The sequence below is a fragment of the Rhinolophus ferrumequinum genome, chromosome 4 (genome assembly GCF_004115265.2).
Source record: "Rhinolophus ferrumequinum isolate MPI-CBG mRhiFer1 chromosome 4, mRhiFer1_v1.p, whole genome shotgun sequence".
Taxonomy (NCBI): domain Eukaryota; kingdom Metazoa; phylum Chordata; class Mammalia; order Chiroptera; family Rhinolophidae; genus Rhinolophus; species Rhinolophus ferrumequinum.
The window spans coordinates 9,542,437-9,569,608 of record NC_046287.1 but is presented as its reverse complement, the minus strand read 5'-3'; the positions used below and the strand labels follow the sequence as shown (position 1 = coordinate 9,569,608).

The 27,172-nt window shown below is 38.3% G+C and overlaps 1 pseudogene; it reads right to left on the bottom strand.

Moving 5' to 3' along the window:
* LOC117021610 (protocadherin-8-like) overlaps positions 1 to 27,172 on the bottom strand; it is a 127,744-nt pseudogene that overhangs the window by 11,000 nt on the left and 89,572 nt on the right.

The window sequence follows — 27,172 nt, the reverse complement described above, 5'->3', positions numbered from 1 at the left end:
AAAGGGAAAAGGTTGAAGAATAGAGTGATCCTTTAAGGAGACATCTTAGAAGTCACACGCAACACTTCCAGTGGCCACAAATTAACTGTAAGAGAGGGCCAAGGTTGGTAATGCTTTACTGGAGGACCACGTGCCCCTCTACAAACCAGGGTTCTTATTGCTAAGGAAAAAAACAAGACGTGACAATGGAAGAAAAACAGCAGTCCCTGAAACACGTAGCTTGCTTCTATTTTTTTGCTCTCGTTAATAATGCTGTGATGGACATCCTTGGGCATATATACCCATACACACATCTCTGATAATTCCCCTGGGATAAATTCCCAGAAGTGTATTTTCTCAGTCCAAAGATATGTCAGATTTTAAAAGTTTTAATACCTATTGCCAAATTGCTCTCCAGAAATACTGCACCGATTTCTACTCTCATCACCCTTGCAGGTTGGGGAGAGAAAATGCTATTATAAGAGTCAATTTAATTTGACTGTTCGGAGATGCCCTACCTCCTGCAAGGAAGATGAAGATCCCCACATCTCTGGAAAGCTAGCGATTGAGAAGATTTGTGTAGAAAACAAAGAATCTCACTGCCAAGTGAAAAAGCCTTTTCCTATCTAATAACATCAAAGGAAATACAATTTAAGCCCCAGCAATGGAAAGGACATTGTTAGCTTGGGTTATTGAAAGATTTTAAAATGGATGCAAAAGAAGACAGACAGCATAGTAGAGTGGGAAGAGCGTTGGACTCAGTGCCAAAATATGAGTTTGAACCCCAGCTTCTATTTCTCTGTGTTCTGAGCCAGCTGTTTAACAGCTCTGAGGCTCATTTTCTCTAACATAAAAATGGAACCACGAATGCCTCTCTCTCGTGTTTTAGTAAAGCTTAAATTTGTTAATGTGAAAAGGTTCAATCACAGTTGTATTTGAATAGAAACTTGCATTCTCCTTAAATTTTATTATATTGCAATTCTGTATTTCATATCCTCTGTAGCTGGATGGAGGGAAGTAATAATTTTTCTTCAATAAAAAGAGCCATTCAATAAGACATTCTTAAGGCGTTCGTTGTTGTTGTTGCTGTTGCTGTTTTGTTATTTTCAGCATTAAGGGATTTTAGTTTTATTAATTAGTTATATTAAAACATCATTTACATACAATAAAATTCACTGATTTTCAGTGTATAACTCAATGAGTTTTGACAAGTAAACACATTGTGAAATCACCACCTCTATCAAGATGTAGAATATTTCCCCAGAAAGTTCCCTCAGTGCCACGTTGCAGTCAATCCAACTCCAGGCAACCCCTGATCTGAACTATAAAGTTATGCTAATTTTACCTGTTGTCATATTTCACATAAATGGAATCACACAGCATATGCTCTTTCATGCCTGTCTTCTGTCACTCAGTGTAATATTTTTGAGATGTATCCATGTTGTTCCATGTATTTCATTTGTGTTTGTGGTATTGCTGAGTAATTATCCTGGTATATGCATGCACGGCCCTGTGTTTATCTTTCACCTGTATGGAAATTTGAGTTGTTTATAATTTTCGCCTCTTATGAATAAAACCACTATGAACATTAGCATACAAGTCTCTGGGTGGACATGATTTTATTTTGAAGGAATGGGGGGTACATACCTACAACCTGAATTGCTAAGGTATATAGTGAGTGCATGTTTAATTGTATAAGAAACTGACAGACTATTCTCCATAACGGTTCTGCCATTTCACTCTCCACCAGGAATGCAGGAGACTTTCAGTCCTTCCACATCCTCACCTACATCTGAAATTCACAGTCTTTTTAAATTTTTGCATCAGGTATGTGTGAAGTGGTATCTCACTGTGTTTTCAGTTTGCATTTCCCTGATGAATAATGACGTTCAGCATCTTTTCATATCCTTCTTGGCCATTTCTATATTTTTTTGGTACCGTGTTTGTTCAAGTCTTTTTCCTGTTTTAATAGATTGCCTTCCTTATCAGCAAGATGTATATGTTCTTTGTATATTTTATTTTATGAAGTGTTTAAGTCTTTTTCCCATTTTTAGTAGGTTGTTTGCATACTTATGACTCAATTGTAAGAGTTCTTTGTATATTCTGATCACAAGTTCTTTGTTAGATACAGGTATCACGAATATTTTTGAGCCTATGGATTGCCTTTTCACTTTCTTAATGGTATATTTTGAAGAAGTTCTTAATTTTGATGAAATTCAAATTAATCATTTTTAAATTTGATGATTAGCACTTCCTGTGTCCTATCTAGGAAATTTTTTGCCCATTTAAGGTGACATGTATTTTTTTTCCACCTTGTCTTCTAAGTTTTAGCTTTGACATTTAGACCTGTGATTTATTTTGAATTAATTTCTCTATATGGTGTGGACTGGGGACCAAAGTTTATTTTTTTCTTATATCAATATCCAGTTGTTCTAGTACCATTTGTTGAAAAGACTATGCCCTTCCCATGAATTATCTTATTGCTTTTGTCAAAATGAATTTTGGGTTTATTTCTGAATTTTCTACTTTGTTCCATTGATTATATGTCTACCCTTCTGACAATTCCATATTGTCTTGATTATTATAGCATTTACAGAAGGTCATGAAACCAGGAACTATAAGTCCTTCAACTGTTTTTCTTTTTCAGAATTGTTTTGACTATTTTATGTCTTTTGCATTTCTGTGTAAATGTTAGAATCAGCTTCTCAATTTCCACAAAAATTGCTTCTGCAATTTTGGTCAACATTACGTTGAATCTGTATTTCGATTTTGGGAAAATAAACATCTTAACAATATTGAGCCTGCCAATCCATAAACCTGGTATAGGTCTTCATTTCAAATTTGTAAAATTTCTCTCAGGAGTGTTTATTGTTTTTAGTATACAGGTCTTTTACATCTTCTGTCATATTTATTTTAAAGTATTTTATGATTTTTTGATACTATCCTAAATGTTTTTTGTCCAATATTTGTTTTATAGTTGTTAAATGCTGATATATAGAAATACAGTGGATTTTTTACTTGGATATAGCTTGAAACTTAAATTCAAGCTATTATTAAATTCATTCACTCTTTCTAGTTTCTTATTTTTTTTTTTTTTTGACTCCTTAGGTTTTTCTACCATGTCATTTGTGAATAGAGACAGTCTTATCTCTTCCTTCTCAATGTTTGTCCTTTTTATTCCTTTTTCTTGCTTTATTTCACTGGCTAGGGCCTCTAATACAATACTGAATAGAAGTGGTGAGAGCAGACATCCTTGCCATATCCTCAGTCTTAGAGCATTCAGTGTTTCACTAGTAACTATGGTATTTATTACAGATATATTTAACATGTTCTTTATCAACTTTCCTTCTATTCTTAACTTGCAGAGAAATTTTATCATATATGGGTGCTGAATTTTTCAAGTTTTTTTTTCTGCATCTATTAAGGTTATCACATGATTTTTCTCCTTTATTTTGTTGGGGTAGTGAGTTACATATATTAGTTTTCAAAAGTTAAACCAGTCTTATAGTCCTAGGACCAACCCCACATGGTCATGATATATTACCTTTTTCTCTAGCTATTGCTGGATTTGATTTACTAAAATTTTTATTTTTAAAATCTATGTTAATGAGGGACATTAGTTTCTCATTTCTTTTGTGATGTCTTTCACATGCAAGTTAATTACAGACCTGTCAATGTCTACTCGTTAGCCTAGGCTTTAGGATATGGAAAGCTCTAATTGTTTCTCCTTCCCTATAATGTAGTGGACTCAGTTTCCAAACTCTGTCTGCCCTGAGGATCTTGGCAAAGCTTGGATTTTTACCATTTAATGGGGTGGGTCTAGAAGAGGCCTTACTACAAGGCATGCTTCTTTCTTCTAAAGCATGACCTTTCTGGTGTCTTAGGTGAATGAATGCTTGGAGCAGGACTCTCTCCTCAAGCTGGATCAGAACTCCCAGCATATTCAAGGAAGTTTCTGGTATCTGAAGTAGTAAGTCTTATGTGATCGTGCCCCATACAGATGCATCCCAGTCTTCTTCAGTCAAGGATTCATGAGAACTCCTATACAGACTTCTCACTTCCTCTCTCACCATCTGGCACAGCTTCTTTTTCCCTTTCCCAGTAGCTTGAAACGCAGCTCTCCCCAACTTGAGTAGCCCCAAACTCTTATCTCCGCCTCTTCAGGTCAACTGGACCACCACACTCTGCACAGACCCATCTTCCTGTGACACAATTGGAAAGTTGGGCAGAGCGCTCGATGAATATGGGGGGAAAGTTTCTCTTCTCTTGGGGATTGTGCCACTTGTTTTCAATACCCAACAATGGTAGCCTCCTATATTTGTCCAGTTTTAAACTCATTTATAATAAAAAAAACAAAAACAAAAAAAACACAGAGGTCCTCAGGGCTTTGTTTTATATAAGCTTTTTAACTTGTGGCTGCCCGAGAGAAGATATCAGACACTTTCGGACAAAGATAAAATGGATTTCTTTTTTATTGTCTCAAGTAGTGCTGAAACCAGGATGGTTGCAAGTTGTATATAGACATTGGGGATATACCATTTTTTTCTGTTATTTTAAAACCTTACCTTCTCACCTCTTTTCCAAAAACTCTTTCATTCTCATACCATTCCAAGAAATTTCTTGTTAATACCCACCCACTGAATCAATAAGAAAAGACCATACAACTGATTCTGCTGCATTCCAATAGTGAAAAATTGTGACTGAGGGAATTGCAAGAGTAAAAATCTACCTGTGTGTTTTACTACGACGGATTAGAAAAAACTAGTTGTGTTTTCCTAAAACTAAGCGTGCTTGACCAGAAAGACGGGTAAGAAGGAGCTTTTTGGCCCATCTAGGAAGCAAGGATCTGTTTATAGGAACTATACAAATCCCAACTTCAAGGAAAAAAATAACGGAAAAGACTTCAACTCTCTTTCCTGCCACCAACTCCCCTGCCCCACCTCTATTGTGGAGATCTTTTTCTTGTTGTATCAAATATCTATTGCTGCATATCAAACCAATCCAATACTTAGTAGCTTAAATAACTACTATTTTATTTGCTCTGATTCTGTGGGTCAACAATTTGGTCGAAGCTCAATTGGGTGGTTTCTTTTCTGGTCTCACCTGGGGTCACTCATGTTTCTATGTCATCTGTCAGCTCAAATGAGCTGGTTAGCCTAAACCTCATTCATGTATGCTGGCTGTCACCTGGGCCATGTATCACCACCAGGCCAGAAGACTTCTTCACATAGTGGCTGTGTTCCAAAAGCCACAAGAGATGGGGCTAGTCCTAATGAGAAAGCATTTGTTATGCCTCTGCTTGGGTCACATTTGTTAATGCCCTCTATTGCCAAAGCAAGTCATATAGCCAAACCCAGAGTCAACATGAGAGAGGACTAATAGAGGGTGTAGATACAGGGAGGTATGAACCATCGGCGCCATTACTGAAACCATCTATGACATTTACCGAAGTAGCTAATCATGTACCTAAGCCCTTATGCATTTGTTTCACCTTTCTGCAGCAATCCTTCAACATCACAATGTGCTTCTTCTAACAGAGGAGGCAATAATCTATAATATCAGGGAAATGGACGGGTGATTCCTAAAATCTTTTCTGGTTTGGCAATCTGACACAAACAGCCAGGACTCCATTCCCATAGGGTAGTTGATATTTAGCTAACATGCCCAGGTGCCGTGCTACTGGTTGTTTATATTAAGCCTCCATTTTGATTGGTGGGTACCTGTGCTGTAGCACTGGTGAATATTTAGAATATTCACCCTGCCCACATATGTTGGTTCACCCTGCAACACACTAATCCAAGTGTGATAAGTACCTCGGGTATAATTCACAGACTCACTGGCACCTTATCATTTGTCCAAACCCTGAAAGTTACACTTGGAAAAACTGAGACCCAGAAAGATCAAGTGTCTTGCTTTGATTGGGTCATATGATAAGTAGATGGGAGAACTAAGCTTGGAATCCAGGTCTTTCCATTGTTATTATACCAATGTGCTTAAAATTAAGCAGTATCCCAACTGATTTTCCCATGGTTTAGTCCTGCCCTTCTGGACGCCAGTCTCTTAAACTGCTACCTTAGTTTATATGTTTAAGATCTGCCTTCTAGTCACAGATTTAAATGTAAACTTTCCTAATTGATAAAGAAAAGACAGAAGATTTTTGGAATTTCTGAGTTGTTACTCTTCATAGAGTTTAACAGGAACACATTCCATCTCTTGGTTTAGGGGTGGGAGGGAATGAGGAAAGAATGTTATTACAAGTTTGGATGCAAAAATCTGTTTCTGAATTCTCTCTCACTCATTATTTCACCAAAAGCATCCCTAAGCCCTAACTTCACCAATCAACCCTGACGCTAAGGAATTTCAGCACCTCTATTATTGGTTGAACAGGGCAGTCATCCTCAGAAATGTTTTTATTCTGATTTAGTTACCTATTAATATAAGACCCAGAACTACCTTAGTCTCAGTACTCTAGGATCTGTGATGTTTTTCTCCCAAAAGCAATAATTTAAAGCGGGTTGGAACTGTCCTCTGAAAGAAGAATCAAATTGTGCCCTGTAAAAGGCTAAATGGCAAGACACTGAAAAACAGAACCATATTTTGCATCTTATAAAATCCAGGTAAGTCTTTCAGAACAAACAAAGGAGCACAGAACAGGAAGAGGTCAAACACGCGGGGCCATTTGGGGCTAGTCAGACTTCTAGGACCTGAAGATTTCACGTGGTCTAGCCTAACTGTGAATCTCACAGTTATGAAGACATGAGAACTCTATACAATTACAAATCGCTAATAAATCTGTACAAGGAGGCATTGAAAATCCAAATTCATCTTTACCAAGTGAAGGGAGCGCTAACAGGAGGACATATACGCAGCTCCTGGAGAGACACACACAGGAAAAGTACTAACACACCAATCCAAACTCCAGTCAGATGTCTCTTTAGAGCTCCTGTCAGCAGGAAGCCAATTACTTGGGAAGGAATGAAGTTTGTTTTATGAGCACATTACAAACGCAGCCCTTTATCCTAACATCAAGGAAGAATTTTGCATTTCCCATAGAAGCCAGCAGTGTTTTGTCGTTGAAGGGCTGGTAGTTAGCCTTGGCGGTGAAAGGTATGGGAAGGCTCTGGGAGAAATCAACAAGCTCCTTACCTCCCTAAATTTGGCTCTGATGACTAATCTATGAGACTTCATTTGTGATTACCTGCAACGGAAGACAAAGGGCCTCAGAGCACAGTAACTGATGCCACGGCGTAACTTTTGGTCTCTAATGTAACAAGCCTTGCATACTTTCAGCATCAGGAGCCTCTGATCTTCATCAGAGGGATCAGAAGAGAAACATAGGACATCATCTTCCATTTCCTAACTCACGAACATAATTACCATTATTTAATAATGTAGTATTCCCTAGGAAGAAACAGCCTTTTGAAAGTTTGCGCATTAAAAAAAAAAAAAATGCTTTCACCTTTGTCCTGATTCTGAACACAAAAACATCTAATTTGTCTCAGTTTGTTTATATAACCCTTTCCTTCATATTTGAGGAACTAGATGCCAGGATTCTTAATTAGCACAGTATGCTTGGTTAAATCATGGTGTAAAGTGCTTCGCTGTACTCCGAAACATCTGCCAGATTTTTTTCAGGGGAATAGTAACATTTTACACGAAATGAGAAAAGGAAAGGGCTCGGGCCATTTGACGGATCTTTGGGATGATAGAAATATCACTTCTATGCCTAGTCACAGCATTCAGTGTTTCTAATATTATAATTATTGTCCCAGAAAGCCACTCTAAGTTGGCCACTTGACCTATAAGATTAATACACCACATTGCAAAACAAACACTTAAAACGCCCTAACGTGGCATTTGCATGTCACAGATACAAATTTCTTGAAACCTTAACAGAAAGAGAATGAAAAAGAAAGACTATTTCATTTTCTTGGACCAGCTTCTTGACTGCTGATTGATTTTCAGCACAAGGAGACAAGTTCTTCTAAAACCTGAATACGTTCTGATTTCCATCATGATTTCTTCTTGGACCCACGGTTTATTTAGAAGCATACTGCTTCATTTCCAAATATTTGGCGGTTTTCTACTTATCTTTTTGTGATTGCTTTTTAGCTTAATTCCATTAGGGTTGGAGCACATACTCCGTATGAACGTAATATTTGGAAATTTGTTGAGACTTGTTTTTTGGTTGCACTGCCGTTGGGTGCCGTGCTCCATGTATGTCAGTTGGGTCAAGGATGTTAAATATGTTGTTTCGATTCTTCTACATCCTTAGCAATCATTTCCCTCTGCTCTTTCTATCAGTCACTGAAAGAGGTGTAGCATTAGAATTAACTAAAACTATTGTGGGTTTGTCTTCTTCCTCAGTTTGGTTCTATCACTTTTTACTTTATAAATTTTGAGCCTTCGTTATTCTATCCATGCAAATTTGTCAGTGTTACTTCTTGGCAGATTACCATTTTATCATTGGGAAATATCTCTCCAGTAATTCTTCTTGCCTTAATGTGAACTTGGACAGTTGTTAGTTTAGTAACATCGCTTTCTTTTGGTTGATGTTAATAAAGAATATCTGTCATCCTTTTACTGGCAACCTTTTTGTATCTTTACTTTGAACTTATTTACTATAAGCAGAGGCAAAGTTTTTCTTTTAACCCAGTTGGACAACATTTGTCTTTTAATTGGAGTATTTGACTTTCATTTAATGCACTTACCGATATATATGTGTGTGTGTATATATATGGGTTTAAATATACCATCTTGCTAAACACTTTTTCTTTTCTTCACATATTCCATGTTCCTTGTGCTCCCATGTCTTGTCTTCTTTTAATTAAATATTTTTATTATTCTATTTCCTCTTTCATTATCTTGTTTATTATAGTTTTACTATTCTTTTAAGGGTTATCCTAGAATAAGGCATGCATCCTTGACTTACCATGACATAACACAAGGATCTTAGAACCATGTAACTCTGTCCATTCTCCAGGCTTTGTTCTATTTTTGTCATGTGTCTATCCCATAGATATTTAAATGCTACAAAACAATATTATTATTATTATTATTATGCACTTTCATTTTCTCCTACATCTGCCCATACCGTGTTTCCCCGACAATAAGACCTAGCTGGACCATCGGCTCTAATGCATCTTTTGGAACAAAAATTAATATAAGACCGGTCTTATTTTACTATAAGACTGGTATAATATAATATAATACCAGGTATAATATAATATAATATACCCAGTATAATATAATATAATATAATAATATAATTCCAGGTCTTATATTAATTTTTACTCCAAAAGATGCATTAGAGCCGATGGTCCAGCTAGGTCTTATTGTCGGGGAAACACAGTAGATTACACTTTGCATTACTTATCATTCTTTCTTGTATCTCCAGGCTTCTATCTGGAGTCATCTTTCGGAAGAACTCACTCTAGTATTTACTGTAATGCAGGTCAATAAGTGAAAAAATTATCTCAGCTCTTTTTGGCCTAAAATTATTTATTTTGCTTTATTTTTAAGGGATATTTTTACTGGGATACAATTCTAGGTTAACAGAGTAATTTTTTTCACAATTTTGAGTCAATAGTTTAAAGCAATTTGTCAAAACTTTGAATAAATAATTTCATTGTTAGCTAGCTCCATTGCTTCTTTGGAAAAGTCATATGAGAGTTTTATTTTGGCTTTTTGTCTGTTTCTGTTGTTGTTGTTGTTGTTTTGTTTTCTTTGTCTATTTTTCTTGGGTCTGCAGCACTTTTACTATGATATACCTAGGTATGGTATTTTTATATTTATTCCACTAGAGATTTGTAATGCTCCTTGACTCTTGGTAACTTTCATTATTTTTGGAAAATTCTTGGCCATCATCCCTTCAAATATGGCTTCTGTTCCAATCTCTTTCTCCTTTCATTGAGGGGTTCTACGTGCACCCCCTCAATAAAAAATGTGGTCAAAATATGTTTGACCTATTTACTAGGTTCCATATTTCTCTCATATTGAGATTCTCTTCTGGCTCATCTTCTAATAGTTAACTAATTCACTACAAAGCAGTTTTTAATCTGCTTAAATCTATCTGTTCAGTTATTAATATCAGGTATTATTTTTCACTTCTAGACTTTCAATTTGATTATTTTTAAAGTTACTATCTGCTTAAACTTTTCATCTTGCCTTTTATTTTTATCATGTTTATTAAGTTTATGTCAGATAACTTCCATATGTGGATCTCTTCCAAGTCTGTTTTTATTGTGCTTTTCCTCCTAGTTTTCAGAAACATATGTACTTATCTCCTGGCATTGCTTGCTGATCTTTTATTGAATTCCGATATCATATATGAAAACTTGAAGAGATAATTTGAGACTGGGTAATGCCAACTTCTTCAAAACAGCATTTACTTTTGTTTCTGATAGAATAGGGAAAGATTATCTTAATCTGATCAGAGAATAAACTGATAAATATCCAGGCTTACCTTTGGGGGACTGGTCTATTTCTGGTCCACCCTCACTCCTAAGATGTAGAGCATCAGGGACCTAATTAAAACCCTGGAGGGTTTGCCAAGGTCTCCTTCCTTGAGCTGGCTCTGAATTCCAGTTATTTTTCCCCTCTCCCATGAGACCACTAGATGCTCTATTTGGCTTCTCAACCTTTAAAGCCATCAATCTCTACTTAGTTCCTCAGCCTCTCTACTGCTTATTTGTAATTGGTAAATGCCTTGAAGGGAAAAACAGTCCTGAAAATCAAATTTACCTCTCTGTATTTTCTGTCTAAGATCTTGGCCACTTAAGTTGTAATTGTTTTGGTAGCTCTGCAATACTTCCAACAGAGTTTTTATAAAAGACATTTAGTCTAGATATTTTTAGTTCACTATTGCCAAGAACAGATATCCCCCCAAAAATACTTTTAACATTTTTAATATCCAATCCCAGCAGCAGCAGTAGAAATATGACTATTCCTATAAAATACTAGCTGTCTTCGATTTAGCCACTATGGAAAACTGCATGGAGGTTCCTCAAAAAATGAAAAACAACCCTACCTTTGAGCTCCCAGAGCAAGATGGCTCCTGCTGGGCCAGGGACAGGTCTCAGCAGCGCAGAGCAGCTGTGAACTGTTAGTAGCCTCCATTCACAGCAGCTGGCAGATTGATGTAGCAGGCGAAAAGGATATCTAGGAGGGCATCCATAGCATTGAGTGCAACAGGTATCCTGAGCATTTCAGGAACACAGACTTTTTAACTTCTTCAGTTTTTATCTAGCACTTCCTTATTCCCTTGCCTGTCCCACGGCAAACATTTTCTTCTGGTCCTTCAACCATTAGGATGGAGGTGGGGGCTGAGAATGAAATTATGGGAAAAGAACCCACCCTAACACACACACACACACACACACACACACACACACACACACACACACACACTCCCCAACACCCCTCCTAGACCACCCACCTCACTGCTGCCCTAGAGCCACACCCTACTCAACCCCTTTACTGGGGAAACCTTGCCCTAACAAGCAGACCTCTTAGGCAAAGTCCTTTCAAGATTCCTCTGAATTTGCTACTTATCAGAGAGTGTCCAATTAGCACATGAGAAAGCTTGCAGCTCTGTCCTTCCAGAATCTAGACGTACAGGACACTCCTCCTGCAGTCTCTTCCATTGATCTCATCTTCAGGGGCCTCTTGCCTTTAGGGTTTTCCAGGCTAGAGTCAGGATCCAGTCTCTGGCTCCAGACTCCAGAGGACACAGGTTGACCTCTCTCTAGAACTCTCTCTGGACACAGATCTGTTCCCATGGATGAGATCTCCCCTTTCTTACAAGTAACACCACACTTTCTCTTAACTCCGTCTTATGTGGCATAGACTGGGGAAGGCACTCCCTCACCCTTAACCCTTGAGGAAGGGAAGGGAAACAAAATTCTGATTCATTTCAAAAGTACAGAAAACCTAATTACGATGGCTTAAAAAGATGCCAGGTAGGTGAAGAACTAAGGAGCATTTTCTAACTCCTTTTCAGTTAGTCCCTATTTTAAAGGTGTTTCTGTGTTAAACACAACAGGCAAAGTGTTGGTATACTTGTCCTTTATGCTTCCACCAGAACTCATGAAGCCTCCAGAATTTGGTACTTGTGTCTAACATAATTTGCCACAAGATGCTATGAATTCCTAATTACTTGATTCTAAAACATTATTTTTAAAACCTAAATGTTTAACTTAATAGAATTGTTTTTCCTCGGGAGAGGAAGATTTTTAAGTTTAGAAAAGACACATAGAATGTAGGCTATTACACAGCATCTCCTACCTACTGAGTGACATAGAATCAGCACTGAGGTCTGACTTTAAAAATAATGTTATGTTAGCAGACCATATTGGATGGAGCTCTCTTCCCTCTATACCTCCACGGACCATGAAATTAGAATATTTCAAGCCCCTATCTTTACATCTGTATTTTGAGAAGCCAAGTGTAACATGAGAGTATATTTTTTTGAAGACCACCTAATAATTTCTCCTCCTAATTGATTCCTAAGCGTTTACTGAGCATTTGACTCTAGGCTTGGTGCTAAATTAAAAACCAAGTAAGAAATGGACACTCCCCTTAAAGAGCGTGCAGACTAATGAGGGAAACAGAAAAATAATCCGGGCATTCATATATGGCTGCTCAATGATGGAGCTATGCATAGGTGCTGTGCGAGCCCCAAAGAGAGTAACCAGCCAGTCATGGGTGGTCAAGAGGAGCTTCTGGAAGCAAGTGCTCTTTGAATTGTCTTATACGACAAGTGAAAATTAGCTAAATGATTCTGTTTTCTATCCTGGGTGACTGAATGAATGTTGGTGACAACAGTGAAAATGGAAAATATGTAAGCATGATTTAGAATGAAAGATCATGAATTCAAATTGGACTTTGGTGGGTTTGTGCTATTCTCTCAAAGAAGCAAAGGTAGGTAGGGAACATTTGGAAATATAAGAATAAAACTCAGGGGAGATTTAGGCTAGAAGTACAGGTTTTATAGTCATCAACATTTACTTGGCATTGAAATATTGTGAGTGGATAAAATCATGAAGGGAGAACATACAGTAGTTTTACATTGTCTGCTTCATGGATTTTTTTGAGAATCTGATAAACAGAATGGACTCTCTTCCAAGAAAAAGGTACAGAGAAAAAAATTGCATACACTTACAGTGAATATAGATTCCCTCAAGTTCATTTGTAATTAAGAAAACACAATGTGGAATAAAAGGGGAAGTGAATTGATGATTGAAACTTCCTGAGACACAATCAAAAATATTGATGTTCAAGACAGCATGCAAAATAAAGCGATCCAGACAAAGATTTGAAAAAGTTGGGTTTCTGAAATTAAACGCTTTGACTTTTATAACTATTTAACTATGTACTACCTGCCTTTGGAACCAGTTCAGTTTATAAAACACATTGTCACAAAACTCCAAAACCAGAGGCAATTTTGAAATATACATTTGAAATGGAGTTGGATCTATTCATGTCACAGCTCCAGAGAATATATCAAACTAGAAGTAATGAGTTCCGGTTTGTAAGGATTTTTACAACTCAAGAGAAATTGGCTTTTCTAAAGCTTTCCCTTTCTCTGGGTTGCCAGAGCACCATGCTTATACTTCCACTATAAAACTAATTTCATTTTTTCTTGTTCTCATGTCAACCTCCCCCTTTCAAAATTTCAGGGTCTTTGTAAAAAAAGGATCAATTTTTCTTCATCTTTGCCTACAATGCTACCCTCCTCCAGCTGCCCCACCACCATCAATATAAAGCCTTGCACATGCATTTGATAAATATTTCTGGAACTAACCAGAATTGTCAACCCAATCCCAGAATCATCTAACACTAGCAAAGCAGAAATCAGAAGTGTAGAAGATAATAGAAACCCGAGACTCCAATTGCCTCTTTCCGGGTAAGGTCTGATCCCTCTTATTTCTGTAGCAATTGACCAGAAGAAGCATCACAGTAAATAATATTAATCAGCCCCAGGTCTCCACATCACATTTTTCATGCTTGTATTACATTGCATGGTATGGAATTAAAGAAAATGGCGGGGGTGGGTGTGGGTGTGGGGATAGACGTAAGTTCCCAGAGACAAAAGGACAGAGAGAATTCTCTTCTGATACATAAAAATTGTCTCCTAGACAAAAGGAGACTATCATTTATGCAAAGCAAAGGACAAAACAAGTGTTAGTATAAGAACAGATAATCTCAGTGGTCATAAATTGAATTCTTTGCTCTACATTAATCAAAACACACATGCAGAAATTAAATCAACAACACGTGCAGGAATTAAATCACAATTTAGCCTTGTTTGCTGTGTAACATTGTAACAAAGATTGGTGCAAACTGACATCTTTAAACATTTCACATGAGCCTGAAGGGAAGCCATTTTCTGACCTTTGCAGATTTACAGTCCCACCTAGGATGAAATGGAGCAGAATGTCATTGATGTTTGCAGGAGAATGTTTACTTTAGCCCCTTTTTGATGTCGTCATTACCTTACTCCTTAGTAAATAATCATGATGTGTTTACAAACGGAGTAGTTTTGGCATCTATTCCTACACATGAAATGCCTAAGTTTATTGTAATATTAGACAAGGCATTTTTTTTGCTTTTGGTTTGGTTTTATTGGCTTGTCCATCTTGAACTATCTAAAAGGCACTTAAAACCCCTTGTCTTACAATTCAAAAATATAAAATAAAATTAAAAAGCATATAGAGACCAATTTCAAACTAGCCTTTACTTCATGGGAGCCTTTTGAAGTAATACACAGCCTCAAATAATCTCTGGCTAGCACGATGGGTTGCCCAAATGATCTGTCTCTTCTGTGGGAACATAGGGTTTGTTCCTTTTCCATGGTTATTTTCAGAGGTTGCAGTAGCTCTGGAGAACACAAAGTATTGTTTTGGTTTTAAAAAAAATTCCAAATCAAAAAATCACCTGTCTTAGACAAATGCCTTATTTGTCTAATAAACACAGCACAGAATAGAGCTACTCTTTGTTAGACCAGGTGTCTTATATTTTTATACTGAGTGAAGTATTTGATTCAAACGATTTTAGAAGAAAATCAGGTACAAGAAAAGAGAGAAAATGGCAAGACTTAAATAGTGAGTGAGAAGAGAAGGGAGGAAAATGAGAAATAGGTCTTGAGTTGTGACTACTTACTCTGAGGATGGAAATTCAACAACTGGCTTTATTTTTATAAATTCAGACTTTGGCCTGGAATGTTCTTCCACTCCCCCCAAGTAGATTCTGCCACATGACAAATTTATATCCGTTTTTCAAGCCTCAGCTCATCCATCACTTTCTCTTTAAAGCTCTCCTATACCGCAGAAAGAATTCCTTTCTCCCTCCTCCATGCTCCCATCTCACCTAATCAGACCACTTTTTAGAGAGAGGCTCGCCCTGCACTGTGAGAGTACTTTGCAGACCCTGGATTATTTGTCACTTTCTGCCCAAGGCTTGTCATTATCGATGATATAAAAATTTGCTTAATAAATTATTTTGAATAACTCTAAATGACTAACATTGAAAAAAGCAAGCCCCCAGATACTTAAATTAGACAGACAACTAATAGAGCTCCACTCACCATATGTCATGAAGTGAGAGAAGTATATGAGAACACAGCACTTATGAAATCAGCCTTGGATGTGACAACCTCTAAGAGTAGTTGGAATAAAGACAATTCAGAGAAGAATTTTTATAAGAACAAGAGAGGAAAAATAATTATCTTTGGTTCGTTTTCCAGAGGAATTTTACCAATGAGCGCATTTTTTTTTCATTAGGAAAAAAAAAAGAAGAAAATACTTACCCTGAAAAACCCCCATGTGCTATATAATTCTGTCCTGGGCAGAAATGCCACACACCCACACCGGTGTTACAGACCACCTGGGTAGGCATCTGAGGACTCTCGTCCCACTCAGAAATTGCTCAGTCCTGTTGTGAGCATCCACTTACAGCTATACTTAGAAGGACCAATTTAAAATAAACGATGCATGAACCACTGCATAGATCACCATGGACACTGTCCAAACATTGCCTCATAGCATGACAGGAACCTAAAGTTTATTGAAAAAGGTCTATTTCTTTTCAAAAGCATAATTAGGTATGTACTGACTTACTAGAATTACTCAGCTACTGTGTAATTTGAATAACTTTCTCCAGAAGAGTCTTTCAATCCTCTGTGGGATATGTAGAAGCCCATATAATAAATACATGTGTGTTCACTCACACATGCAGACGCACACTCACATATACTCATATATATGCACATTGCCACTCAGTTGGGCAAAAACATTCACACACGTGTTGACCCATACACCCACACACACATTCTCTCTCTCTCTGTCTCTCTCTCTCTCTCTCTCTCTCTCTTTCACACACACACACACACACACACACACACACACACACACTCCCAATTAACCAGAAGAAGCGCCTCAGTGGGTGGATTATTTCCAGAATGGCTACCTGTAAGACAATGCTCATGCAATGGAAAGGGGGTATACAGTCACCGGTAAGAATTTACAGTAGCTACGAGGACCACTAAAAGTACCATAAATTGAAGTCTTGTGGAATATCAGCTCATAGGACCATATACATCCAAATTTTTTCTAAATGTTTTTAAGCCAGGCTGGCAAGTCTTGACATTAGTAGAAATAATCTTGATGTTTTTAAATCTCAGAAAAGTAAGGTGGAATAACAAAATTAGCACTATTGAAAATAATACTTCTTAGGCCCTGAAGTATTTTGGTGTTGCTTCTCTTACTCAAGTTAAGAGTAAACCCTTCGTGTTTTTCCTCAGGGTTTACCTTAGCTGGACTTAGCTGGACTCAAAGTCCACGGGGACAGGTCCTCATGTGTCCCACTTACCACTGAGTGCCCACAGTATCGTGAAGGAACGAATGAGTGCATGGGGGTCACACATCTCCCTAGTTAACCTTAATTGTAGCTAACCTGTGGGTGTTTGCCATGACACAGTATGGTCCTCTCCTCTAAAGAAACAAAGGGGAAATTAGAGCACGCCCAAGAAAGTTCAGGCTTGGGTAGGTGTTCACACAGCACAGCACCCTTTTTCTTCAGGTGCTTGGCTTCACTGTGGAAGCTTATTTCCTTTAGAGAAGAGACTGAAATCACACACATACCTTTCATGAAATTATCTTTGTTCCTTCCCATAGTGACACCGGAGAGAGAGCGGCAATGACTCAGTGCGCACCTACAGAAAAAGGGAGAAGAGCTGAGGAACTGTCCAAAGATGCCTGTCAGAGCAGCAGAAAATATGTATTATTCATAGCCTACCTTTCCATTTAGCGGAAATGCTTTGACCAAAAAAATCAGACAATTATTTTAGTTGACACCTCATTTGTCTTATGTAAGCATCATTTCACTTATACTAAAGATAAGAGAGTTAACCTAAAGGTTTCTGTCCAACCGTCTGTACTAAATAAATGAAATCCTAGGGTAGATTCCCAACAAATGTTTAAACAAATATATGCACAATTGTGTTACATGCATATTCACATGATATCTTTTAACCATATTGAGATTGAGAGAGAAAGAGTAGAGAAGTACTTATGGGATTCAAACTAAGCACAAGATCTGATTGATTTGTAAAACTGACTATATATAGCATGTATGTGTGTACACACACACACACACACACACACACACACAGATGGAAAGACACATACAAGTCTATCTATACAGTTATCCCACGCCGATTATGCTTCCTGCATTTTTAGTAATTGCAGCATCTGCAAACCTACAATGAAAGTTAAAAGAAAAAAAGACAACAAATGGGTCTTTGAAAACTGTGCCAAAGAGGAGCTCTTTTAGTTTGAACTAAGCCACAGTGTTCAATTTGTCTCTGCCCTAGACGAAACAGTATCCATTTGGAATGCTATATGAAGATGTTTTGCTTTTGTGGAGATAATTGGCTCTAAACAGCCATAGTAATTACCAACATCAGGTAGCTCAGGCAGCATTTGGTCGCCCATTGCCGATTTATTTGTGAGCAAACGGGAGGGTGAATGGGGTGACAGAACAGATGGAGAAGAGACAGAAGTACTTCATTGGCACCTTGCATGGATGCCTCTCACAATCATTCTCCCTCGGGCACCATCATTAGTGCCTCTGGCTTCTGATCCTGGTCCGACAGCCTGTGGGTGAGTGCAGTTGCCACCAGCTGTCCCTCCCCCTAGCCTGCTCCTTGCGCTCCACTCGTCTGGCATGGAGAAGGAATTTCTGTGCTGATACCTTCAAGGTCTGCACACTTTGGTTTCACCGTTGAAGTTTTTTTCTTTTTTTTTCTTCAACAATAACAAGCCAGTTGGGCTGTAGTTAGGGGTTAATTGGGCATAAAGGCAACATGTGAAAAGGCCCAGCTGTGCCTCTCAGAGAGAATTCCAGAGAGTTATTATAGCTGATTGCTACCTTTCAACAATGACTCCCTAGTCTGGTGGCAGTACCAGCAACCAAGGTGTGACCAGAGTCCTAGGGAAAAAATGCCAAGTAGAAAAGGAGGTGGGGAAGTAGTGTGGAGGGAGCCATGATAAGGGACAAGTACAGAAAAGGAAATAACTACAAAGAGCTGTAATGGAAATCTTTGGATAAAAACATAGTAGCTAACGTTTATTGAGCAATTACTATCTGCCAGGCACTAGAGTAAGTACTTTACATGGACACAGCACTATGAGCTTGGTTTCAGTATTACCTCCAGTTTACAAATGAGAAAGCATGGGCTTAAAATAAAGGTTTTAAAAGAGGTTGAAAGCCCCTTAGCCTATAAATACCAGACAGACTCCGATCCAGACTGAGAAGTCCCTTCCTATGACTCTCCTGCGTGCCCAAGAGACTGGACATCTGCTTCAGGGTCAAGGAACTTACATGTCACCCAACCTCAGTGTCTATGTCCATAGACAGAAGTGGCAATTCCAAGTGTGGGAGACAACGTCCCACATCAGAGTCATCTGATACCATTATTTAAAATATAAATTTCTGGGTCTCCTTTTCATAAATCAGACTCTCTACGGCAAGATGCCCCAAATTGCATTATTAATAACTCCCCTGAGGATTTTTAGGTTCAATAAAGTTCAAGGACTGCTGGACCAGCCAATCTCTAAGGTATCTTCTAAGCAGAAAATTATATGGCTCAAGTGATGTGACACCCAAGGAAATGGTTGCATTCTTTATACTCAAATTTTATTTATTTAAAAGAAAGTTCAAAATTGTTTTATTCAGTATTAATTATTTTACTCACAAGAGGTGATTTTAAATGATTTTCTTTTGTTTCCAAAATTCAAGCCCATCTCAAAGGGGGAAAGATTGCATTCCAAACATTAAGGAAATGAAAAACCTCAGATTTAGGACTATTCTAAAAACGTGCTAAGCCATGACAGCATTTTTGAAATCAGACCTCGCTCAGGATGATTTTTAAAAAAGGTCACTAGTCTTTTGGAGGTATGAACTCTCCCTCTTTCTCCCTCCCTCCCTCCCTCTCTCCCTCCCTCTGTCCTTCCCTTCCTCTCTGTCTTTTCTAAAAAAATAAATTATTTAAATGATTAATTTAAATAAATAATTACCTTATAAGCACACCTCCCAAACAGTAAACGGAGTTGAGCATATGAAACGGAGTTTGCTTCTTGTTTGCAAAAAGAGTTCATATGATTCAACCTCATATGTGTGCACATGTGCACCTGTAGAATATTTAATGGTCCACTTGCTTGGTCCTCATAATGCCGTGCTGCCGTCTCAGTGCGTTCTAAATAGATGTTAGGTGATGATATTGTTGAAATTTCCCATTCGACTTCCCAGGCTTTGTCCTCAAGCCTTAGATCTTCATAAAAAGGTGAATATTCACAACTGTAGTAGACCAATCCGTGATCCAACTAAAAATCTAATAACTTCCTTTTTTCCACCTATTCCCACATATAAACTAACATACAAATATGTTCATCCAACCCATAAGAGCCACAGCATTTTCCCCAGTGACTTTGCATATGTGTTTGCTGTGTCTTTCGAAAGACGGCTTCGTGAAACAGATTTTGTCAGCGATGTATGTTTTCCCATTATTTGGGCCATTTCCTCAAACTGTGTTCAGTCATTGTCACTAAAAACATATCAATAGGAGAAAGAAATCTGAAAGTTAGAAATTAGGCAAAAGGACATGGATTTGCATGGATTGAATGCTTGGAGAAATAAAAACAACTGAGCTCAGCTGGCCACATGAAATGTTCCTGCCTTTTCCCCCTTCTGAGTCTTCCTCCTCTGTGCGCACCTCTGAGTGCCAGCAGGGTTATTTGCCAGCAGTGAGCTCTACCTAAAATTTTCTAGAAGCTCTTATTCAGCAGTGAAATTGTTGTCTTCCTCTGATCCTCAGATTATGGAGACGAGGGGATGAATGTACAGCACCAAGATTCCCTCCCTACCGAGATAGCTTTTCACTCTTTTTAGTTTGAAAAAGATCAAAAGGAAACTGGCTGATTAGCATACCAAAGGAGACACACAAAAAAACCCTAGAGCTTTATCGTTGTTGCAATCCAATAATAAACACCCGAGTACAAAAAAGATTATTTGATAATGACACACAGAATTGAAAGCCTTTGAAATAGCAGCTTCTAGAAAAAAAAATATTTTTGGAAGGGAAAATATCCATAATTATACAGAATAATGCTTCCGCGTCGGGGAGGGCTCCTCGTTCCTGTGAGAGCTGCGGGCAGAACCCGTGCCTAAGAAAGGCGGTGTGGACTGCCTTCATCTGAAAAACTCAGAAAGCCTACAGATGGTTTCAAACCCCTTCCCAAGGAAACAGTCAGCTCTTTCATATTCCCAAAAATTAAACACAGAATCCTTTTCTTACAAATAAGTGTCCCCATTACCCAGACCAGCACCCAGCCAAAGGCATGAGCTCAAAGAAATGTGCAACACTTTGAGGTTCATTATTCTTCTCTACATACAGCCTTTTCTGGTTTAGAAACTCGGGTAGTGTCTGCAAATATGGACTTTTTTCAAGAGAGGAGAACAAAGCAATTGTTTCATTATAAACAAGTTACTCTGGGAAACAAGCATAGGAATCCACCAGGCTTATGGAGAGAGACCGTCGTGAAAGAAAATCAGACCCTCAGTCCTTGGGTTAATATTAACATCGTGGCACTTTCCAGGGAGAAGGGTCCCTCCAGGAGAAGGGAATAAGGATCAGGAGAATGCCATGAGAATAGATTTTTCCGTCGTCACAGTGGGCAGGCTCAGTTGTGAGTTCATCTGCGTCTTCCTCTAAGGCACCTACAGATCTCATTGGTCAACACTGGCATGTGGTCACACCTGGCTTCCACGTGTGAAGCTGACCCACGTCCACACGAATTCATGACCTCACTGGGATAGGAGATGGTGAGATCCTGCATTTGTGAGATTTGTGCTAATGGAGAATTTCTGCGTGAAGAACAGGATGCCAAGCCCTCGCTCCCATTTAAAACGCACACTGGCCACAGGGAAGGTATTATTTTGCCTGGAGATCACCCAGGTAGTTATAACGGATTTTCCATAGACCACTGGCTCTAAGCCATTTGAATTAAGCCCAGAGGCCCAGGGTCTTCATATTTTATCCCGTTTCTAAGCAAAGAATTACTGTTAATGAGTCAAATGATAATGACTCTTTACAAATCAGAGTGAAAATGAATAATGCCTCTCCTATGTTATAGGCTTATTTTTTTTTTTAAACAATACATGGATGAGAAGTATGTCTTTGACCATGAAGAATCCTACCTTCTCTCTGGGACCGCTAGTTCTTCTCAGATTTGACAAGATCACTTAAGATCTTATTTTGTTAGTTTTGTACAGAATTAATTTTTTGTTCCTTTTTATAAATTATCCATTTGCAATGAAACAAGCCCCCAATCAGAATTTTAACTTAGAAAATGTGTCTAGAGGAGTAAAATAAATGCCATTTACCCACCACTTCAAAATATTAATTAGACTTAGCTATTTGCCCGCTAAGTACCAGAGGAGCCAGGGTGATTAGCTGCACTAATTGGAATTTCAAGTGGTGCTGATAACCACACAAAGATAATAGGATTATACCTTCCTGCCCTGGAAAAAGAAGGAGCTTTGTCATAACTGTTTAGCTGATGGTTTTAAGCTGTTTTACACCTAACTACCCCCAGAGAAAGGGAACATTTTCAGATTCTATTTTTGTTCATACAAAAGAGAGAGAGAGAGAGAGAGAGAGAGAGAGAGAGAGAGAGAGAGAGAGAGAGAGAGAGAGAGAGAAATAAAATTCTTCCAGGTAGCAACAAAGGTACAAAGGAACCGCCCTCTTTGCTTCTGGACCTCCGCTTACTCTCCACGAAGCACAGACAAGAAATTTCACTTGAGCACCACCAGCAACTCAAGCTGAGTCAGAAAGTCAGCTGGACCTTCCCCTCCCTGAAGGAACACTGTTGGTTTGGTTTGCAGAAACTGTCCCAGAAAGTCACGAACACCTCCATTCCCAGGGTGGCCAGAACCATAAATGTACTTTATGTTTGGGAAGGTTAGACTGAGGTTCTTACCTGTATTTTATACATTAAGAAACTATCATTTGAGGAGGTTGAGTCTTTCCCATTATTCCCTTCACTTGAGAACACTCCGTGTTTATAAAAAGGTAGCACTTTGAAAACCTGACAGGATCCGACAGGTGTCAAGAGGCAGAGCAGGACTCCAGCGACTTCTGTCCTGTCTCGTCACTGGGAGCCCAGCTCTGGACCATCTTCCCTGGCCAAACTGCCTTTGTTGGGTTCAGCTACCTTGATGTAATCTCACAGATTAAAAAAAAAAAAAAAAAAAATGTGGGTGAGGAGCTAAAAACCCTGCAAGTGGATCCCATGCACTTTTACCATCCGTTCTGATGTCCAGACCGGCTGTTACAGAATCAGGCATAAACAATCATAAAAGAAAATTGCACTAGGGACAAAAGAGGGTGGGGTTGGAGAATTTTCTCACAAGAGAGAAATTAACACAGATTTATTTTGCGTAAATTTGGAAAGCAAAATGGTCGCAAAGTTATGTGCACACGCAAAGTTCTGGTGGCCATGAGGTAGAGATTTTACCACTCGACTGACCAGTTTCCTTCAGTAACTTGAGAAGACATAAAATATTTTCCAAAGTAAAGGTATGAAGCCAGTCCTTCATTGCAAACTTCTCTAGTTTGGAAAAAAAAAAAAAAAAAGGATGAATTTAATTGAACAACCACTGGTTCTACCCACACTTGAAAGCGTGCCTTCTCCCGCACATGGCCTGACTCATATGGAGCATCTTAGGAGGTCTGTAGCCATGTGGAGTTGCCATAGCAACTTAAGGAAGCCTGAAAGGCCAGCTTACCCCTTCATCATAAGAGCAGGCATAATTTTAGACATTCTTTGTGTTGGAGCATTACATCTCCAGAAAATGCCTATCTATTTATGTTACTATTTTATCCAGGCAAGCAATGATTACTCACTATCATATTAGTGCAACTGAATTTGCGGAATGTGAATCAAAAGCAAGGCCCCAGAGGAATCAAAGACGGTAGAGACTATGTATTAGTGTAAAGAAAGGCAGGAAAACTAGGCATAGATCCCAAGGCCCTTTCTAGGGGAAAACCAAGCAGAGGATAAAGGCTTCCTAGGAAGAAATGCAAGAACAGTGAACTCCAGGGAAAGGCTTTCCAAAAGGTGGGGAGTTCACCAACAGGTGAAGAGAGATGAATCAAAGAAAAATTTTTCACTTTGAAATTTTCCCTTGGGTTATCAGATAACCAACTGGAGTTTTTGGTTCATTTTATTTTTAGGATAACCGAGGAATAAGTTCCTTACTAGACTATAAACCTCATGTAAGTAAATCCCGCCCCCCTTTCTCCTTCTATTGATTCATTTATAAATACATTTACTATGTTCCTGGCTCATAGGAAGCTCTCAGTAAATGTATTTATAAATGAATGAATATAAGGAGAAAGGGGGGGCGGAAGGGAAAAGGAGGGAGGGAGGGAGAAAAAAGAGAGGAAGGAAACTGTTGATTGCAAGTTTTGTGAAGTCTAAGAAAACTGAGTCTTTGGCAGTTGAGAAATTTTAATAACTACAATTATGTCTATTCAGTGCTGTGACTGTTGAGTAAGAAGCTATAGGTTCTTATTGCCCTAAGGAAATAGCTTGGAAGACATTTCTGTTTGTGTTTCTGTGTTAGCTGAGAATGGAAGAGCAGTGAAGAAACAGTATTGGAAGCTGGAGAAAAGGGGACCTGAGTTATGTACTCGCAGAACAATTAGTAAAACAGTCCCTTGAGGTAACTTGAAAATTAGAAACTGGTACCTAGAAGTGGAGTACTGCTACAATAACAACCTAAAATGTGTGGCATTTGGAATTGTGCAGTGGGCAGAGGCCTGACAAACCTCAAGAATACTCTTAGTGACAGAAGGGCAGTGAGGAAGCTGGAGAAAAGAAAACCCAAGTTATGTGTGTGCAGATTAATTAGCAAAGCTGTCATCTATAGTAACATGGAAAATAGAAAGGATACCTAATTAACTTGTGGATCCAGCTAAGGATCCATGCAGAGTGTTGAAAGTAGCACCTGACATTTAGTTGCTTACGATAAGCTATGGAAGGAGTAAGATGAGCTAAAAAACTAACTGTTCAGTTTTCAAACAGAATTTAGAGAAAATGTAAAGGACTTCAGCATTCAAAAATAAAACTAATTCTCAACCCTAGTGTGTCTTGGGAAAATATTCTCAAAGTAAGAAATTGTCTCAGGGAAAGACATCTAATCTAGGATACTACCAGTAAAATAATGGGGCCCCAAAGTAAAGATTGAATCAAAGTTTTGTTTTGTTTTTTTAAATGAGAAGTTGGAAAACTTTATGGCACAGCCTCATAAACTCTTAGCTAGAAAAAAAGACTTCTAAGAATCCTCAGGACTCATCGACTCTCTCAGCTAGAGGGGGGAATGCCTTCTAAGAATAGTAAGGGCATTGTCCCACAGCCTCCTGACTTGCAGGCAAAATTAGAGACAGGTTAGTCTTGTAGAGCTATATGAGTGACAAATGTCTAATGAAGTGAAGCCACAATAAGCTTGATAGGAACTCCACAAAGTTTTTATAGAATTATAGTACAACACACATTGCCAGATTAGATGAAAAGAGACAGAGACGTTTCAAAATGAAATCTAAATTTCAAAATAGAAAGTGCTTTCAACCTAGGAGCAGGCTGAAGACCGGAAAAATGACTCAGTTACAATCACGAGCCATAGAGAACTGCGACCGGACATCAGAACCATGCCCCAAGGAAGAAACTGACAATACGTACGCAACTAGATTTCAAATTCGCTCACGACTAATCATTGCACTATGTCTCCCACTTCCCCCTTTTGGAATGAGTGGTTTTATTGAAGTGTCTCTGTTCTTGCTTCACCATTATATGTTGGTAGTGGTGGGCAGGAGGGTGAAAAATAAGGTATCTATTCATTACACAGGTATTCAGATTGAAAGCATCCACACCTAAGAAGTCTCATCCTCTCTGGGCCTGATTTAGAGGATGAGATTCTAGACTTCAAGTCTGAGCCTCATGCTGTAATGGAATGAGACGTTAGTAGGCTCAGAAAGGGTGGTATATTGTCTCTACAGGAGAGATGAGAATTATTAGGGTCCACGGAATTGACAGTGATAGGCAAATAATTGGTTAGCTCCCAGGGAATCACACTCTTGCATATTTGCTTAGCAGATTAACTCTGGGCTTTACCATCTGTGCCTAGATTTGGTCCATGGGACATCAGCTAGTGTGATGCAAGAAAAGCCTGGATAAGCACTTCTGTATTTGGGCTTATTTTTTTAATGCTCCATCTTGAAACTGCCAGACTGTGAGGAAGCGCAAGCTAGCGACTTGCAGAGACTGCGGAGAGACAGAGATAGCTGGAGAGCTTCAGCATTTCAGTCATCCAAAGAAGTCAACAGTGAAGAATGAAGAAGACACCTTGGATGTTCCAGCCCCACAGACATGGAGTGCAGATGAGCTGTCTTCACCAGGTCTTGCCCAAATTGCAGAATCATGAACAAACATATAACTGCTATTGTTTTAAACCACTAGTTTTAGGGTAGTTTATTATACAACAATGAATAATGGAAAAAAGAGTATGTGCTTCCATTTCTAAAATTTTTTTCCTTTATATATATATATATATATAATATATATATATAATATATATATATATAATATATATATTATATATATATATAATATATATATATTATATATATATAATATATATATATATATAATATATATATATTATATATATATAATATATATATATAATATATATATATATATTTTGTTTGTTTGTTTGTTACTTTTCTCATTACTTGACTTTAATACCTAAAAATGGGTCTGAGGGTTCCAAATTTCAGCAATTTGAAGGTTCTGTTCAATTGGGTTTCAGTTAATATAATATAGTGTAATAATGACTTTCTTATAATTTAAATAATATGAGACAGCAAAATTATGCAGTAACTTCCTAGTAGAAGATTAAGCTTCTCAGAACATGCTGCTGCTGAAATCACGAGGAACTTATTCTCCATTCTATTATCCTGTTTTATTTTCTTTATAGCATTTATCACTGTATGTAACTATCTCATTCATTTATTTGGTCACTCCTTTGTTGTCCTAGCCCCACCCTGGAATGTAGTCTCTAGTCCATCTTTTCCACTGGTGGAACACAAACGGTTAGAACATTTCCTGGCACATAGTAAGGGCTCAATAAATGCTGTAGAAAACACAGTGGTAATATAAGGTACACTCTTTAGGGGAAAAAAGCGTCTAAGGTAGACACTGCAAGTGTTCAACAGCATTTTTAGTCATTCTCCTCTTCCTGGCACGTGGAAGACAATGTTTCTTAGCTCCCTTGCAGTTGCAAAGGGCCATGTGACTAGTTCTGTCCCACAGGCTGGGAGCATAGTGATGCATGTCACTTTTCAGTCGAAGCACTTAAGATCCAGGGCTGGCTTCTCTGTGGTCCCTTTCCCTGCCACAGGGACCCCTGAAGCTTTGTGCTGAGTTGCCTGGGCTGCTTTGCTCCCACACTGAACATGACCACCTTGGAGAACTGCCTGGATCTCCAGAAGATTTTGCCAAAGCAAGAAATAAACTTTGTTGTATCAAGTCACTGAGAGTTTGTGCAGTAGTGTGCAGCATAACCGAAC